Source organism: Rhinolophus sinicus, chromosome 2, assembly GCF_057876585.1.
Source record: "Rhinolophus sinicus isolate RSI-liver-muscle chromosome 2, RSI-T2T, whole genome shotgun sequence".
Taxonomy (NCBI): Eukaryota; Metazoa; Chordata; class Mammalia; order Chiroptera; family Rhinolophidae; genus Rhinolophus; species Rhinolophus sinicus.
In genome coordinates, this window is record NC_142502.1 from 153,190,182 (window position 1) to 153,209,370 (window position 19,189).

General features: G+C 40.4%; 1 long non-coding RNA gene across 1 annotated transcript; it reads left to right on the plus strand.

The window, feature by feature from the left end:
* The first annotated feature begins 6,287 nt into the window (after positions 1-6,287).
* Positions 6,288-18,127, plus strand: LOC141571830 (uncharacterized). The gene is made up of 3 exons (XR_016019830.1): positions 6,288-6,394; positions 15,357-15,466; positions 16,162-18,127. It is a non-coding gene; the product is annotated as an uncharacterized LOC141571830 (long non-coding RNA).
* Positions 18,128-19,189: the final 1,062 nt, after the last annotated feature.

Below are 19,189 nucleotides of genomic sequence, written 5' to 3' on the forward strand. Positions count from 1 at the left end.
ATCAAGCTTTCTTGTTCCTGTTGGCAAAAAAATACAAATAATACTGGTCTTAACAATCCGTTGACTATCTCTCCAGAATACTTATGAATCTAAATAAAATGCTTTTAACTGGTTCAAAGGGCAGTTTAGTCATTATGTTCTATTTTAATCCCCCAAAGACCCACTGCAAGAAATAGGGGATATTTATGACCTGTGACTAATACCTAGTAATGATGATGGACAATGACTTTTGTCATTTAAGAGCTACTTGAGGAAGAACAAAGACCTTCAGTGATCAATAGGGCATTTAAAAAATCTAATAAACTGCTATTACTGCTTTAGTAATAAAAATGTAATGGCTTATTGGACATAAAAATTGCATGAAATTTATTTAAAGACAACTTTGGGGGCAGAATGGGAGATTTACACATGTAATTATCCTGTTGATCAAGGTGAAAATGAATAACTTGCTTTTAGTAAAAATGTTTAAGAGGGCATGCTTACATTATTCTTTTTATGTGTTATGAGCTTTGGGAAGATTTAGATATTGGTTGTGGCTGCAATTTCAGAGCAGTTATTTATGGTGATAGCTTTTCTTTGCATATTGTTCAAATAGGTTGGCTTTGGAGGAGTTTGGAAAGAAGGAGGTGGGTGCAGACCTCCAGAGAGCACTTGCAAGTCAAATAACCATTTCTTGTCAATCCTAGATAACAGCATATCATCTAGGTGATTTGAGTAGTCAGAATGTCTTTCCAGGGCCTGGGGCAGCCACACACTTGCTGGCTGACACCTTAATTTTATCCACAGGGCAGAATTTTGCTGACTCATTAATTTATTCATTTTTCTAATGTCATATGCACCATCCAAAAAAAAAAAAAAAAAGGAAAAGAAAAGAAATTGCTTAGCTAACCAAAAGTTGCCATTTTCTTCTTTATATATTATTCAATATAAATAACTAATATTTGAATTAGCTATCTATTGTTGCATAAACAAATTACCATAAATTTAGTGCCTTAAAACAATACACATTTATTATCTCACCATTTCAGTGGGTCTGGAATCTAGTCATGGATTAGCTGGGTCCTTTGCTTCAGAGTCTCTCATGAGTTTGCTATCAAGGTGTCAGCAAGGGTTAGGGTCTCAATTTAATAGCATGACTAGAAACGGCTCTGCTTCCAAGCTCATGTGGTTGTTGGCAAGATTGTTCTCACCTCCTTGCAATCTGTTGGACCAAGGGCCTCAGTTTTTTGCTGGCTGTTGGCCAGAGGCCACCCTCAGTTTCTTGCCACATGGGTCTCCCTAACATAGCTGCGTGCTTCATCAAAGTGTGCAAGAGAAGAGGGCAATAGAGAGAGTCTACTAGCAAGACCAAAGTCACTGTTATGTAACTTAATCATGACAGGGGCAACCTTGGCCATCTTCTATTGTTGAGAAACAAGTCACAGGTCATATCCACACTAAAAGGGAAGGAATTACGCAGGTGTGATCACCAGGAGGTGAGAACAACTGGGGGCTATTTTAGAGTCTGTCTGCCACCACGTTATTTTATTAATATGAAAAGATACATTCTTTTAGAAAATGTAAGCAGTATGAATAAGTTTTTTTAAAAAATCTTGCAATCTTACTACCCAGAGATAAAAACCATTAATATTTCAGTACATATTCTCCCAGTCTCTTTCTCTATTTTGTGTATTATTAAAATTAACAAAAATGGCCATAACTTGGTATATTCTTGTATGACTTATCTCATTTAATTCCTTAGGCATTCTTGTAAGCTAGTAAATAATTTTATATACCACTTTAAATGGCACCATAAATTTATGCTACGATTAATCTGTTTTTCTGTTTGTTTGTTTGTGTTAAACCCTGAGGCTGGGAAACTTTTTATGCAAAAAGAAAGATAGTAAACATTTTATGAGGACTGGGGGCTATATAGTTGTTGCCAACAACCCAGTTCTGCTGTTACAGTGCAAAAGCACTCACTGATAATATGTCAATGAGTGGTTGTGGCTGTGTTCTAATAAAACTTTATTTATGGACACTGAAACTTGAATTTCATGTATTCTTGTGTGTCGTAACATATTTTTTTGATGTATTTCAATCATGTAAAAATGTCAAAACTATTCTTAGCTCACAGGTTGGATGAAAAAAGGTGGTAGGTTGGATTTGGTCACTGTGTCATAGTTTGGTTTATCCTATTATTTCTAGAAAGATATTCAGATAGTTCCACATGTTTAGTATAATAAATGCTGAGATTGGCATGTTGGTAGCTACATCTATGTACCTATTTATTATTAACTACTGAGGACAAATTCTACTGAGGACAAAAAAGTAGGATTATTGAACCAAAGGTTATGCATGTAAAACTTTATACTTATTGGTAAATTACCCTCTACAAAGGGGGTGTCAAGTTCATACTACTACCAAAGTTTATGTGTTTGCTTATTTTTTGTATTCTCTCCTACACTGGTCATTATCTTTTTAGAAATCTTTGCCAATTCGATAGGTTAAAAATGTTGAAGGTTTCCCTTTTCAAAAACAGTTAAAATTAACATTTTAAAAACTTATTTAAATTACATTTAAAATTAACATTTTAAAAACTTATTTCAAATCGGTGATTTCTTTCTTTTCCCCCTATTCATCTAGGTGTCATAAGATAACTGGCCTAGCCAAAATGACGTGCAAATATAATGAGGCTGAAAACCACTTGACTATTAAAAATAATACTGTGCTAATGCTTGTTACAGGAGAGTATTGATTAGAAGACTGACTGGTAAAGCCTCTGCCTATTTGAGCCATTGCATTATATCACCAGAAAAGAGTAAGTTGGCATATAGACATTTTGTACTATTTAAGATAAAGAGTTGATTATACCCAAAAAGGAAATACACTAGTAGTTTTACGCCATTTTGAGAAATGGACAAATGGAAATTAAATAATTTTAATCTATATCTATTTCCATATGCATATGTATATTTATCTCTATCAGGGTTTGATTCTGTTTTCTTGCCAAAACTCAGATATGATTATGTCATTCCTATTATTAAAATCTTTTCTGATTCCTTCCTTGCCTTCTGAAACCAGAGTCCTTAGTATGGTATTTAAGATTCAGTAAGAACTGTCCTTAACTTATCTTTTTAATCTCATGTAATACTGCATTTTCATAAGAAATAATAATAAAACAATAATAGCAAGAGTGTTTATTAAGCCTTAAACTATATACCAGATATTGGGGGAAATGCTTTGAGGTAGGTATTATTATTCGTACTATTTTAAAAATTGGAAACTAGGTTTAGAGAATGTAAGTAGCTTGCCCAAGATCAAACAGTAAGCAGTTTCTTCCCTCCGGGCTTCAAATATCCTAAAATATTAATTTATGCTTTGCTAGTATGAGGTCCTCAGTTGGCTGCTCTATCTAACACAGTCAAGCAGGGTCTCAGAGAAAAGATGTTTTCTCCCCTCTGATTTGGAGGAGTTTTAAGAGTGCCAATTACACCAGCACTCTGTTTATTTCAAATAATAGTAATGGAGATGACCTTTGGAATAACGTTAATTCTCCTCTTCTGGACACTTAGAGCATATTAGAATGCCCAAGAAGGGAAATACAGAGCCCTTCAGAATAGTCCATTGGATAATGAAATTCTTAAGCAGGTTGCTTTGAGTCGGTGATCTATGGCAGTGTGTATATTTTATTTTTATACTCCATGGCAAAATATAGCAATAATAATTCTGGGCATAAGGGATTGTCAACTATTATTACCTTTAATGAAATGTAAGTCTCATTGGAAAATGATGGGGAATTAATGACTTAAGCAATAAGCCCAAATCACTGCACACTATACAAAAGAAATGGCGGGAACATCTCCCTTCTCAATAACTTTTCTCCCTCTGGCTTAGAGGAAATGATTTGGAAGCTGAAGAAATGCCTAAGTTTATTAGGAAGGATAATGTGGCTATACCAAGTGCTGGGAATCCTGAGTCCCTGCTCTTGTATATGAAGTAACTGAGCTCTGTCGAAGGTGCCAGTGCAGCCTCGTGTACGAGGTTGTCAGTGGCAATCTTTGGCATCTAAATAACCATTCTTAGCTCATAAACCTGAAGGTCCTAATTAGAAGGCCCTAATTTAAACAGCTCATAGAGCATTGCTGGTCCCTGTCTTCCCTTCCCACCAGCAGAGGACATTTCCATAATAGGAATTGCCCATGGGTCCATATCACTTTCATTCATTATCTCACACTTGTTTCTTCCCAAGGTGTCCATCAAAAGGCTCATATGTGAACAGTGTCTGAAATTCCACTTGCCACTTACTTCAGGAAAACCTGGCAAAAGAACTATGATCGTGTTTATTATTTTTGGCAACGAAACTATGCAAAAGTATATGATTTATTCATTATTCATAATTCATTATTCATCAATCACTAAATACATAGAAGCAAAAAAGTATTGTATCTCAAATTTTGCCCTCCCTCCCTTTTTAAAAAATCTATTTTTCAATTATAGTTGACATACAATATTATATTAGTTTCAGCTGTGCCATGTAGTGATTAGACACTTACATGTCTTACGCAGTGATCACCATCGTAAGTCTAGTAATCATCTATCACTATACATAGTTATTATGATATTATTGACTATATTCCTCATGCTGTACATTATAGTCCCATGACTTATTTTATACTAGAAGGTTGTACTTCTTAATCCCCTCCCCTTTTTCCACCTATCCCCACCCACTCCTCTCTGGTAACCATCAGTTTGTTCTCTGTATTTTTAAGTTTGTTCTTGTTTTATTCATTTGTTTTGTTTTTTAGATTCCACATGTAAGTGAAATCATATGATATTTGTCTTTCTCTGTCTAACTTATTTTACTTAGCATAATATCCTCCAGGTCCATCCACGTTGTTGCAAATGGCAAGATTTTGTTTTCTTTTATGGCTAAGTAATATTCCTTTGTACATATGTACCACATTTTCTTTATTTATTCATCTATTGACAGACACCTAGGTGGCTCTCATATCTTGGGTATTGTAAATAATCCTGCAATGAACATAGGGATGTATATACCTTTTTGAATTAGTGTTTTTGATATCTTCCAGTGAATACCAGAGTGGAATTGCTGGGTTATATGGTAGTTCTATTTTTAATTTTTTGAAGAACCTCAATACTGTTTTCCACAGTGGCTGCACCAATTTACGATTCCACCAACAAGTGCATGAGGCTTCCCTTTTCTTCATATCCTCACCAGCACTTGATTTATTGATGACAGTCTTTCTGACTGAAGTGAGGTGGTATATCATTGTGGTTTTGACTTGCATTTCCCTGATGATTAGTGATGTTGAGCATCTTTTCATGTGTCTGTTGGTCATCTGTATGTCTTCTTTGGAGAAGTGTCTAGGTCCTTTGTCCATTTTTAGATTGGATTGTTTGTGTTTTTGGTGTTGAGTTGTATGAGTTCTTTATATATTTTGGATATTAACCCTTTATTGGAAATACCATTTGCAAATATCTTCTTCCATTCAGTAGGTTGTTTTTCATTTTGTTTGTAATTTCCTTCACAGTGCAAAACTTCTTAGTTTGATGTAATCCCATTTGTTTATTTTTGCTTTTGTTTCCTTTGCCCTAGGAGAAATAGCCAAAAAGATATTGCTAAAACCAATGTCAAAGAATTTATTGCCTAGGTTTTCTTCTAGGAGTTTTGTGGTTTCAAGTCTTACATTTAAATCGTTAACCCATTTTGAGTTTATTTTTGTATATGGTGTAAGAAAGTGGTTTAGTTTCACTGTTTTTTGCATGTAGCTGTCCAATTTTCCCACCATTTATTGAAGAGACTATCTTTATCCCATTATATACTCTAGCCTCCTTTGTCATAGATTAGTTGACCATATAAGTGTGGGTGTATCTGGGGTCTCTATTCTGTTCCTTTGATCTATGTGTTTGCTTTGTGCCATTACCATGCTGTTTTGATGCTTATGGCTTTGTGGTATAGTTTGAAGTCAGGGAGCGTGATACCTCCCACTTTGTTTTCCTTTCTCAAGATTGCTTTGGGCTATTTAGGGTCTTTTGTGGTTCCATATACATTTTTGGATTAATTCTCACAGAAGTAGAACAAATCATCCCTCCCTCTTTTCCTTCCGTTTTGTGAGAGGAAAGTACACTTGTCAGGTTGGTAACTTTCTTGGCTCTCTCCATAGTTAAAGCTACTGGCACCCTGTAAAAAGAAAGGCACAGCAGCAGCCTTCTGAAAAGCCGGAGGTTTTTCCAGATGTCTCCCTCCCCAGTGGATCTCATTTGATTCTGTTTGCTTGCACTCAGATACTTGGTCTCCATCCCTACTCCCCGATGATGACTCAGCTGGATGGTCCGCCTGGGTTTTGGTTTGGCTCCTTTTCAAGATGCTGCCTATCGTTGTAGCCTATGGGTAAGTGATAGACCCCTCCATGCCCAGGGTCTTGGGTTCTTCCACCTGGCCCAGACCTTAGTCCATTTGGCCTCCACTCACCTGAAAAGATGACAGTGAATTCAAGGTAATATTGAAGGTAATGAGGGTGGAGGTGGTTGAGAGGGATATCAAAAAATAGTTCTGGGGATGTAAAGTAAAGCATAGGGATTATAGTCAATAATGTAATAACTATATACTTGTATTTACTGTTCATCTACTTGCCTGATACTATTTAAAAACTGACTGTGTAGTACCATGAATTATTATTGGGTATAGTTAGGAGAGAAATGTTCTGTTTATTCCAACACTGGGTTAGTGTATATTATATGAGGTATATTTTATGAAATTAATTAGACTATGCTTAATTCTAAAGTCACACTTAATTTTTTATATTTAGTTTTGTAATTTAATTTTTCAATATACCCTATATATACCAAATATATTAATACCTAATGGACAAAGCTCAAATTAACCATTTAGGGCTGTTGTTTTATTAGTTAGACAATAAATTACACAATACGGAATATGCTTTAATCTTGAATGATTCAGGAGGCATATTGTGAGCTTGCATAACCTAAGGGAAGATCAAATGAGGCTGTATATACATTGGAATGTAGGAGCATTTACTCAGTTTAAGTGGATTTATAGTACATATGGTAATGGATAGGTTAGGAAGTGAAAGTACCTGGTAACGGAATTGCAGTTAACAGACTGCTGAATTTATCTGAAGTTTAACTTTATTTGGGGGTGGAAAGCATATGATCCCACACAATTGGGGGGAAAAAACAACCTGTGTAGAATCCTTGTATTCAATACAAATGCCTTGAATACAGAGGGTGCCAAAAAAATGGATACACATTTTAAGAAAGGAAAAAAACTGTATTAAAATTGTAATATTCAATATATGCCGATAACAAAAGATGAATACAAGTCATGTATATACCTTTTTTTGGCACCCCCTGTATAAGCAATATATATAAAGTCTTGGCCTTGCTAACAAGGTTCATGGTAGGCCCTTTCAAGGGCCAGGAGAGTAGTAACTGTTTACCAAGAGTTTCAATGTGCTAAAGAAATAAGACAAGGACCTAAGCAAGCAGGTGTAAAGAGCTGAAGTGTGAGGATGGCAGGAGGAAGTGCCTGTATGGGGAACTGGATAGCCTGAAGGAAGGACAACTGCAAGAAGGAAGGGAAAAGCTGCAAATTCATTTGTTGGCAAGATGTAATCTTATTCTGGTCCACATGAAGCAAACATTTTCACTTAGTCGTGTAGAGGCGAAGATGGAATTATGTACCGAGACTAAAGTGCACCATTCATTTCTCAGGTTCATAACCATTTTGGAAATTAGCAGGGTGCACGAGTGTTCTGGAGCCTTGGTCATTAAATGTTTTATGTAGAATGTGACATGTTGAAAAGTGTGGGAACCCAAGATAAGGGGAGGGCGGTGGAAGCTTTTTGGGGCTTGCTCTTTCCTGCCCACTCAGCAAGCCCGGACTTTGCAGTCAGAGGGGCCCCAGGTTGTAGTGCCACCTCCACTGCTCACTCGCTGTGGGTCTTAGGAAGTTCACCTCATAGCTCCCTATAAACTAGTAATAGGAAAAACAATGCGCAGCTGTTGTGCTTCACACCAAAGCTGCAGTCTGATTCCTGCTGGATTCATGAACAGAAGCCAGAAAATGGCATTTGATCTCCAGCAGCACACACCCCTCTGCTCGTTTCTCTCCCTCCACCTGGATGAATGAGAGGTGAATGTAGACCAAAGAAACAAAGAAAAGAGGTCCTGGGAGTTGATAGGTTCCCTTTCTTTGGGTGCTTTATCCAAGCTTCTATTGTCCTCCCATGGCCCTGTCAGGAAAAGGGAAGGGGAGCAGTTTCCTCATTCAATTGAGTGTTTCATATTTGCCTAAGAGCCGTTTTCTTATCCCCCACCTACCTCCCAATATAGAAAAAAATTATCCTGTGTCCAGTTCCCCTGTCTTACACAAATACTGCAGCAAAAGAAAAAATTTTCACGTCCAGTCTGTACTCTCAGCAAAAGTGACCTCCTTCCAGGCCACACAGCTGATTAAGACCCTCTGGGATAGTCTAAAAACTTCAATTTAAACATTTTTCTAGTACATTTCTAATCATGTACTAGTATTCACTGATGCCAATAAATTTCTATTGGCTATTTTAAACCCTGTCCCCCCCAAAGTTAGTACTCTTATAAAATATACTGTATTTCCATAAAGTGTTTCTTCCTTGTGAAAGCACTTTAAAGTATGTTAAAATATAAGTATGTTGAAAGTACTTGAATGTTTTCCCCAGGGAAATCTCTTTGTAAAAGTAACGTGTGTTATACATGGGTGCATCTGCTCTGCAGGTAAATAGGGTACCAGGTAGACAAACTTGGGTGTTGGGAGAGGCCGTCTCATGCAGGTAGCCTTTTAGCACCACTTGGTTGCATAAGAACTGGCTTTGGGCTTAGAACACTTCCTTACCCAGAGCTAAGGAGCCCACCCAGTCTGTTGGGCCTATTAGCTTGTGTGGGAACATAGTTGTCTGGTTCATACTGAATGAATGCTCTTTTGTCTCTGCTCAAATAGTGTGCATCATGTAGTACCTGGTCAACCCCACTGCTCTGTCTGTCCTCTGTGGGGAGGGGACAGGGTCTTCCTACTGTGGCACAAGCTAGGTGTGCATAGGCAAATTGCCCTGCTCTGGCCTTCAGGAGAGACCTGCTGGCCGTGGGGGAAGGATGCCTCCTACTGAAGCTGATCTTGTACTGTCTTTCCTGGGAAGCTGCTGGACAATCTGAGATTGAACTGAAAGAATACAAGTGATTTATCAGAGGTTAGCTTGCTGGTATGGACTGAATATTTGTGCCCCCTGCCCCAATTCATATGTTGAAGTCCTAATCCCCAAAGTGAGGTTGAGCCCTTGGGTGATAATTAGGTTTAGATAATGACATGAGAGTGTCCCCCTCACCCCCCACCCCCCGGGATTAGTACCCTTATAAGAAAAAGAAGAAACTACAGCCCTCTTTCTCTCCCCCATGTGAGGATACAGCAGGAAGGCTAGGGAGAAAGCCCTCACCAAGGTTTGATTGAATCTGATGGAACCTTGGTCTTGAACTTTCTAGCTTACAGAACTATGAGAAATAAATGTTGTTTCAGCCACCCAAACTATGTATTTTGTTATAGCAGCCTGAGCTCACAGATACTCTGTGCTGCTACACTCTTCTCTGATTCCTGGTTGTGTGTGTGTGTGTGTGTGTGTGTGTGTGTGTACTGACAAAAATAAAATATTTTATATGCCGTTATTTTTAAATGATGCATTTGAGCCACTGATTTATTTAATTCAACCAGTCATAAAGGAAAACGAGTGAGACATAGAGATTTGAGTCTCTTCCTAACTAGCAAAGAAAGGAAGGAATTTTCTATGCCATTCATAGAAACCACGTTGAATACGGTTTCCCATGACAACCAATTAGTATGTTTGAGATCATTGGTTACATTCCTCAAGAGATAACATTAAACTTTTGAAGTCTTGGCATCTTAAGGGGACATATTACCAATAATCTAGCAAGGCCACATTTCTTGTGGTTACAAAATACTAATAGGATGGGTATAAAGTATGGAACAGGTACAAGTCTACCCCAGGGCCTACACCTGACAGGTGGTTTAGATTCCTATCCTTGTGAATGTTCCCATTCTTTATCTTTACCTCAGAAGGTTTTTGAATGGTTACACCACCAGAAACTTGTCTCTAAGCTGCAAATGGAACAACTCCCACTGATCTTAGCTACTGTTTTTAAAATGGTCCAGAGACTGAAGCAACGTGCAGGAATTCAGAAAGTTCTTGTCCTCACTACTTGTTTACATTGTTTTTGTAACCTCGGACATGTCACCTAATTCCTCATTCTTATTTGATAAAGCGTTTTTTGAAGACTTAATCACTATTAAATTACATTGAACAATGAAGTGTTAGATAAATGACGAAGCATACAGGTATGCATGTTTATTTTAGAACTCAGTCATATTTGGTCATTATTTTACAATGTGATTTCACCGTTTTCTCTCGGCCACTTCTTTTCTTCATTCTGAACGAAGCTTCATGCCAGGTTTCTAAAATTCTTATTTCCCCAAATTAAAGATTCTTACAAAGAGTGTACACTGGTGTACTGTAGTTGATTTGAAGGTTAAAAAGGTATGTGTTTATTCTGAGTTCTAAGAGATACTCTTCCACTGTGTAATACAGGTCCTCACATGCCCAGTTCCTCAGCACAGAAGCATTTATCATCTCCCAATAATGTATTATTTTTGCCCAAAACTGTAGCTCTTCAATATTATAGAGCCCAAACATGGTAAGCTGCTGCCAGCTAAATATGACTTTTCACTCACAAATACTCTTGAGCTACTCTTGATTTCCTATTTCTCTCCAGTTTTAACTGTGCTCTAGTTGGACCAAGCTACTCACTGCTATCCACATGTGTTTGGCACCTGTGGTCACCTCGCTTCCCCTCTTTGGGACTTTCCCCGCTCTCCTCTTGTATCTGAGGCCTTCCCATTCTGCAAAGCACAGCTCACAGCTTCCCTGACCTCATTGTCTCCATGACGACCTCTCCTTGTTTTGAGTCCCTCCTCTTTCCTTATCCATACTCTTCCCATCTTTGTTTTGTATCAAGAATGGGTTGGAGGATCCATTATGGGTGCAACTCTGTTTTAGACTTCTTTGCATTTCCTCAATTTCTAAGTTTTGCAAACCTATGTATGATTAGTTGGTGGGTGTTGTGGATAAACTACTTGATTCCAACCTTTAGTGTTGGGAATAATGCTTAATATTTACCTATTGGGACTATTACAGGCAAGTCATATAAGTAGTACTACCAAACGATCAAAAGATAAGACAGATCAGCTCTTTAAATGGCCGTCTTTGGTGAAATTTATGTGTAAATTTACATTTTGAAATGCTCGTAAAAAAAGAGGTCTAAAATTTGCATGTGTTTATTAGTAGCATGACTTTCTTTTTTAGTAGTATGACTTCTTATTTTAGTAGTGTCTTTAAGCAGATAAACAAACAAAAAACAGCTAACACATTGTAATTTTTAGTGCAATTAAAAAGTAGAAATTGCAGCCCCGAAAGTTGCTAGTTTTATTTTGGCAGACAATTGTACGCTTATATCTGAACTTCCCTTAAGCTATTTGCTTATTTATACAAGTGTTTCATGAATTTACAATTTCTTAAATATGTTATTTCATTTACTTAATATTTTTGTGTTCACTGAAAGCTAAAACAAACCACAAAGAGTAAACAAATTAATAAAATGGTTATCCTACAGGAAATAAGCAGGGGACTGAGATATCGTGAGTCAGGCACAGAGCCTTGCAGGGGAAAGAAATAGTAAGTGCTTTGGTGCTAGAAGTAGAAGAGCTTCAAGAATGGAAAGGATACCATGTGGGGTCCACTTTTCAGGAGGGCAGAAATGGAAAGAGACGAAATTGGTCTGGGGGCCAGAGGCCAGATCAAGCCAGGCCGAGTAGGCCACAAGAAGCGTTTGAGTTTTATTTTAAGGGTGATGAGAAGCCTTTGAAAAGTCTGAGGCAGAGCAGTGATATACTCTGATTACAGTTTCCAAAGGATCTCTCAGCCTATTGTGGGAAAAATGAATTGGAAGGGGCGAGAGCAGAAGGAAAAAGGTCTGTCAGAAGTTGGTACCGTGGTGGCTTGAGCCAGGCTGTCAGCAGGGAAAGGAGTGTATGGTTTTGAGATAAATGTGGAGATAGAACCTACAGAAGTTGGCGATGGATGGGATGTGGATGGTGAATCCCATGACTTTTCATGCATATGCATCCTTTCCCCCTAAGTTATTTTTGCTTTTACTAAAAAACTAAGTTTTTCAGATCTTAAAGAAAGAATAACCATAGGCATATGTAGAAAAAAATGCACTTATGGTTTTAAAAAGTATTGTATAGTTCTTGCTTAGAATTCTGAACACGAGGCTTTTGGCTGGAAGCAATAAAATTAAACATGCACATTGGGTGCATAGCTGGCCAGATTGTGGGATCATTTAGAAAAGTATATTGAAAAATGTTTCTGTCTCTTGAACCACTTCCGATTGTAATGTAAGTTCTATGTGTCCAACTAATTTTATATGCACAGAAAGTGGTACAACTCCACAGGAAATATAAATTTTTCATTGACTAGCAGCCTGTAACTGCTTTAAGTGTAATTACACATTTTTCATTTAAGATCAATTTCACAAAATCGTTTTTATGACCTAAGGCTGCCTTCTTAATAATTGGGTACAGCTAATTTATTAGGGTTTGCATGTTTTGGTATCGGTGTCATTCTCGCCTGGGTTTAATAGAAACAGGCTCCATGTGGGTCTGAGAAAGACTCTCTGGTTTTATATTTATTTCCTTTGTGCCAATCCAGTGAACTATCTTTTGTTTCTCAGTACATACAGTTCTGTAGAAAGCCCAAGATAACCTGTTCTTAAAACAGCTCAGTAGACAAATGAGGATATTTTCCATTTAATTTTGCCCCCTCCGAATCTAATTAAATCTGATTTCTCTCACTTGAAGCAGCACGAATAATTCATGGAGTTTAGGCATAGTCAGGTTCTAGGCTTTGGGAAATTTTTAGTTGATGTGTGAAGGTTAATTTTTTTTGTTTTTATCAAAGGAAAAGATCTTATAGAGCTGTCCTATGCTGAGATTCAAGTGCTGTGGAGATTCCAGTAAAAGAGTATGGGGTGGGGTAGGAGCTGTGCCTCTTTACGCGGAGGGAAATGTACTTGTGTACGCACTTATTTCAGTATGCTTGTTTTAACCTGCATCTCCTCTCTTACATACACATGAGGAAGAGACCTGACTCCATGGAGTGTAGAGAGTCTAGAGTGAAGGAGTCTTCCCAAAGCTCAGGCTCTTTGCCATGTGGACCATTAGGAGGAACTTGGCACTTGGGATTTTGTCCTCTGATTGTGTTGGGTCAGGAGTCTCCAGCAGGGTTGCCCAAGGAAGCTCTGTGTGGACCCTGCGTCCACTGCCTCTATTTTTCTTCAGTAGGGACAGACTGGATATTTCAGTTTTCTTTCTTTGAGAAATACAGGTCTTCCCCTTTTCTAAAGGATGGTAACAGGGCATCATGGTAGATGCTAAGCATGTACGTGATAATACGACATGGTTCCTGTGTTCAAAAGGAGCTTGCAATTTACTTAGGAGATAAGACAGACACACGAGAAGCTGACCAGCAGGATAGTCTGTAATGAGTGGCACAAGGATCAAGCTAATGCTCCCGGGATGAAGAGACCACTTTGTGTTGGCAGAAGTGTATAGAGAAGGCCCCTGAGCCACGTACTTTGGGTAGCTTTGGAGTGATTTAGGGAATTTGGATGAATGGTGAGAAAAGGAGAGGGCATCTTAAAAGGATCATGATGGGAATGGACATGGCTTGGTAGGTAACAGTGGGGGTACCAGTTTGAGATGCCTAGGAGGTTCGTACCGGGGATATAAGTTTGGGGCCAGGTTATGGAGGCCTTGACTGCTGGAGTGAGGCATCTGGGATCAGGGCAGTGGGGGGCTCTGAAGGCTTCAGGGTGGGGGGAACACATGACCCAAAAGACATTTAGAAAGCAGGGTTAGTGGCAGGGTTTGCAGTTAGTTGGTGAAGGAAGAATGCCAGCGGGGGAGCTAAGATTGTAGGCCATTGCACTTATTTATAGGATAAGAGAGATGACCACCACACGTAGGGAAAGTCAGTGTTTGTTTTCTCCTTATGAATTCCAGTGATACGCCCCATTTTCTCAAACTCTGAAATGAGGAGCGACTTTGCGTAATAGGTGCATGGACCTTGCTGCATTTTTTCCTGAGATATAAAGGGCAGGATAGCATTTGTGGCAGAAACTTGGACAATATTCTTTTAGAATGGATTATAATTGCCCTATGGCTCTGTGCTCATTGCTGCGGCATGATGGAACGTCCCTCATGGAGTTTACAGTCCAGTGACCAGCCCATGTACCCACAAGATCATCTGGAGATCCCTAGACACTGGCTATTTGGGGTTTTGTTCCAAAGCTCCCAGGGCTCATAGGGAAACTGGGAAAATAGCACTAATTTTGAAAATGTAGGTAAGAGCTGCTAATCAGAGAACTGTGAGCTTCCTGAGGGTGTGAGTTCCTTCACTGTGCACATCCATAGTGCATATACAATAGTGAATACTCATTTTATACGCTCATTGGTACAGGGTCTGGCACATAGTCAGTGCTTTAAAATGTTTGTTGAATGAATAAATGAAGGTTGTCGAATACCCTGCAGCTCTTCTGGACCTCTCAGCTGCTTCACTGAATGAGATACAGCTCTATCTATATGTACGTATATATGTATCTACCTATCTATCTACCTATCTGTCTTGAGAGAGACGGAGATAGACCAAGACCGAGACCCATCAGACTATATCCTCAAGGAAAATCAACGGGAAGAGAGTGAGAAAATGAGGGCCCTGCGAGACATAGCAGGGGGGAGATAGTCACTAGAAGGAGTGTGTGTAATCTAGTCATAGCTTGAAGACCATACTGAGCTTGCTTTCTTGGTCTGGGCCACTGGGGCTTTGGAGGACTCATTGAGAGATGAACCTTGTAATGGCTTTAAACATTTTTGTTTGTGTTTTACAACATTGGGCTTCCCTCCACTTTGTGGTTGGAGAGCTAGCTGTGTGTCATGGTGACCTGTCCAGGAATGTGTATTTACCTTGTCTGTGGACCAAGGAAAAACCAGTATAACATCCACCCAGGGCAAAGGCCATGCTTACAACAATAGAGATGAGGCTGATGTCTTAGGTTTGGGTCTTATTGTGAAGAGTCTCATTTGCTAAGGAGCTTGAATTCTCTGCATAGGTAACAAGGAGGGAGCTGTTGCAAAATTTTAAATCAGGGGAACTGCAATTCTCTGGTGTATGTTTTAGAAACAACACGGTTGAAATATGTGTGGGACTGGAGAGGAAGAAAATGAAAAGCAGAGAAACCAGGAAGAATGCCATCACCATATCCAAGTGAACCGCACTGAGGGCTACAGGTGAGTTTTGAGGATTTTTATATCTGTTGTGTTTGTGCAGATGCAATCTGGCCCATGATGTAGCTGAATATGCAAAATGGCAGATTCTTCTGTGTTTCCATCAGAGTTTAGCAAGTTATGAGATTAATTATACCCATCAATGAATCAACAAATTGAAATTCTGGGATTTTTTTTTCATCTGGCAGAATTGCATCTCCTTATATTTTGTTATTTGCCAAAAGGCATGTTTTTGGTTATCTTGCTTCTTAGAGAAGTTGAGTTGGAATCCCATAAGGATATAGTGGAACATTACTTACTAGTTCTAGGGAAACACTAAGGAGATGAGCCCCTGGTGCCTTGAAGGAGTTGGTTTACCCATCAGAGCACCTAATGACACCGAGGGAAGACATTAGAATTGGGCCCAACTTCACAGAGCGTACCAAACATATAGGTTCTAACTTTGGTGAGAATTGTTATTTACTTAACCTGTTCAAAAGAGATTCCTTTTTCTCCCCAAGCACCTACCTTACATCATCACAATTCCTGGGACTGCCTGGGTGGGGCCTGAGTTTAGTCAGGGCTGGGAGTGTGGAGCAGCTTTTTAAACGCGAGTTTGGACGGAAGCATCTGAGAACTGTGTTTTAGACGAAAGGAAGGGAAAGCCACCATATCTCCTTTGTGTTTGTTTTCACTCCATGAATCTCCTGTTTCTGCAGCTAACAGCTTCTGGATTAATCGTGACAGAAAGGGAAAGAAATAGCCAAGTGTGTTGACACAAGCGTGGTGATTAGGAAACGGAAGTTTCTTATTCTCGGCTGAAGGATTGGCGACCGGCCTTGGCTTATCGCCAAGCTGGAGCGCCTACCTGTAAGGGAAAGCTCATGTAGTGACGCAGGTGATGTTGGATCTGCCGGCAGTTTCTGAGTGCGGGCCGGGATCGTGTCTCGTGAAGCCGAAGAATGGAAACACGGATCAGGGAGAGGCAAAAAGTTTAAAAAACTGGATATTTTATTAGAGGCAGGAGAAGAGGTGGCAACTCCCGAGTGGGAGTGGGTCCCGAATGGGGGTGCCCGTGACTGAGGCAAAAGCTCTTACTTTTATACCTTCCCTTGTCTGCTTGGGGAAGGGGAGCTGTTTGGAGAAGGGAACTTGTTTGAAGAAGGGAGCTGGTGCCTTCTAATGAAATTCGTCTCTCAGGTTTGTTCTGCTGCCCATCCTAAAGGAATTAGCAAAGTAACCCCCTCTTATCTATCAGATCTATTCCATTTGTCAGGCCCAAATGAATTTTATGATTAACCTTAAGGCCTTGTTACATTATGTCCTGGAGTGAAGGAGTGATTTCAAAACTTGAAGTTTTAGGATATGGCTGTCTTTTCTTTATTTTACCAGGGACCTACCTATCTACCTAGGAATCATACTAACTAACCTGTCTTAGTAGGGTCTTCAGTCTGGGCCAGGGGTCCGCATGCTTTTCCTATAAAGGGCTAGTTTGTAGATATTGTAGCCTTTGCTGGCCATATGATCTTGTCACAACGACTGAGCTCTGCTGTTGCAGTGAGGAAAGCTGCCAGACAATATTTAAAGGAACGAGCATGGGTGTTCCTGTAACACTTTATTTACCAAATAGGTAGTGGCAAGATTTGGCTTGGGAGCAGTAGTTTGCTCACTGCGGGTCTAGGCGATAACTAACATTAGAGAAGTGCCTTGAGGTGGAAATGACGACATTGTTAGACTATATACTACATTCCCTGCCCCCGCCCCGAGTTTTTCATCATATTTGCCTCTGGGTACCTTCCCACAAATATAACAGAAAAGTATAGCACTGTCCAAACTCTGCAACTTATTTTATTTAAGAACTTAATGCCATGTCAAGGTGAATAAAGGAAGTGCTGAGGATCATTGTGGGGATGCCAGCAAATATCAGATTTGTTGATGGACTGGATAAATGCTAATCATGGGACAGTAGATGATCACATAAAAAGGGATACTTCACATGCAGGTAAGACATTTGTGTTTTTCGTTGTTCCATGTATACAAAAGAGGACTGGTTCTTTTCTGCATGGCTGTGAACACTTGGATTTCTCTGTGTCCCATTGGCTTTCCAGCTCTGGTTTTGTCAGTGCCCAGAGGTTGTGATGCTGCCCTGGGAACCATTAGGTGTTAGGCTGCCTTTCCATTTTTTCCCCCCAAGTTTAGAAAGCCCATGGCATCAGACCCGCTTATGCGCTTGTTTATGTTTTCTCAGTCCTGCCTTCTCTTGTTCCAGGTCTGCAGGGCCCTGAGGGACTTCACCGAGGGACAACCTGACAGCACCTTGCTTCCCGCCCAGTGGGCACCCATGCCCACTCCTGCACAACCCACATGCAAGTGGTGAGCTTTTAACATGGGCTACAAGTTGTCTGGCTCAGGCTCCGCCTTCTCGGGGAACCCAAGCAAAGTGTGCTCTAGGAAGAAATAGCTTACGTGTCAAAGGAACTAAGAGAACCGTACAGGCGGAGACCCTGTGGGTGGTTTGATGGGGAGAATGTGCCGAATAGAAGCCTGAGGGAAGCAGCCCCAGAGCTGGATAACTCGGCAGGCTGATGGCACTGAAGATCCCTTTGTTCACGGTGAGTGGGGGTCACCCTGGCATGCAGCAGCAGTGCAGTTATTCGGGCTTTCTTTCACCTGTGCTTCCCTGGGATGCAGTGCAGCTGGAAGGCCCCCGGTCACGTGGTGACTGCTGACGGTGCATGGCAGTTGTGAGGATGGTAGAGTGCTATTCTGTTAACTGCACTGTACGTCTTAAAAACAAACTTTAAAAGGACAGTTAAAGGCTAGTACAATCAACTTCCAACTCATGGCATGCTCTGAAACCAGAAGGCCTCTGACAGCTCTGAAGGAGACTGTCATCTCCTGCAGCTTCAGGGAAGGCTTCGTTGAATGGCAAGGATCTAGCTGTCAGGGTGGCAGAGCCATAAAAGAGGCTGAAGGAACAGCCCCAGCAGGTTTCCTGTGTCAGAGCCAAGGCCCTGAGTAGAAACGATGGGACCCCGAAGCTTGGGATGAGGACATTTGGGGGATGCACCCAAGAGCAGGAAACCCCCAGACCCTCCTGAAGCCCCTTGGGTAGCAGCAGGAGCTGCCCCTGCCTGCTTGCTGGCAGACAGTGCACTGGCCTCACCTAATGCAGATCCTCGAAAGACGATGTTCTTTTTCAAGATCTGCTCCTTCCACTCTTGTTATTGTCAAGCTGATAAATAAAGTAAGGTCTCAGCACAGCCTAACGGAAGGAAACGGCTTAGATGACCAAGGCATTGCTGGTTCTGGAGGAACCCTGCGTGGGAGGGGTTGGTCCTGGGGGAGTCTGACAGGTGAGGCTGGATGAGGAGAATTTGTTGACACGGGGCACTTACCTGTGACTCTGGGCTCAGTGTTCTGGCAGTAACTTCAGGAATCAGCATAGAAAGCTGCTGGAACTTCCTCTGCCTCACTTCTCTAGTGCCTCTTTCTCCCACATTACTGATGATTTCTCTGATGCCTGGAGGGCCAATTTTGCCTGATGGTCTCACATCCTAGGAGTTTGCCCAGAGTGCAAAGTAACCACTGACTGATATTTGTTCTGCCTTATTTTTCTGAGTCCATACGAGGGAAGAAGGGTATACTCTGCCCTGCATTTTGTAAGACATCCTCATCTCAGCCCTTGGCATCGGGATGCCTCCCTTCTCTGGAAACAGCCTTGCCCAGCAGCCTTGGGAGGCGCTG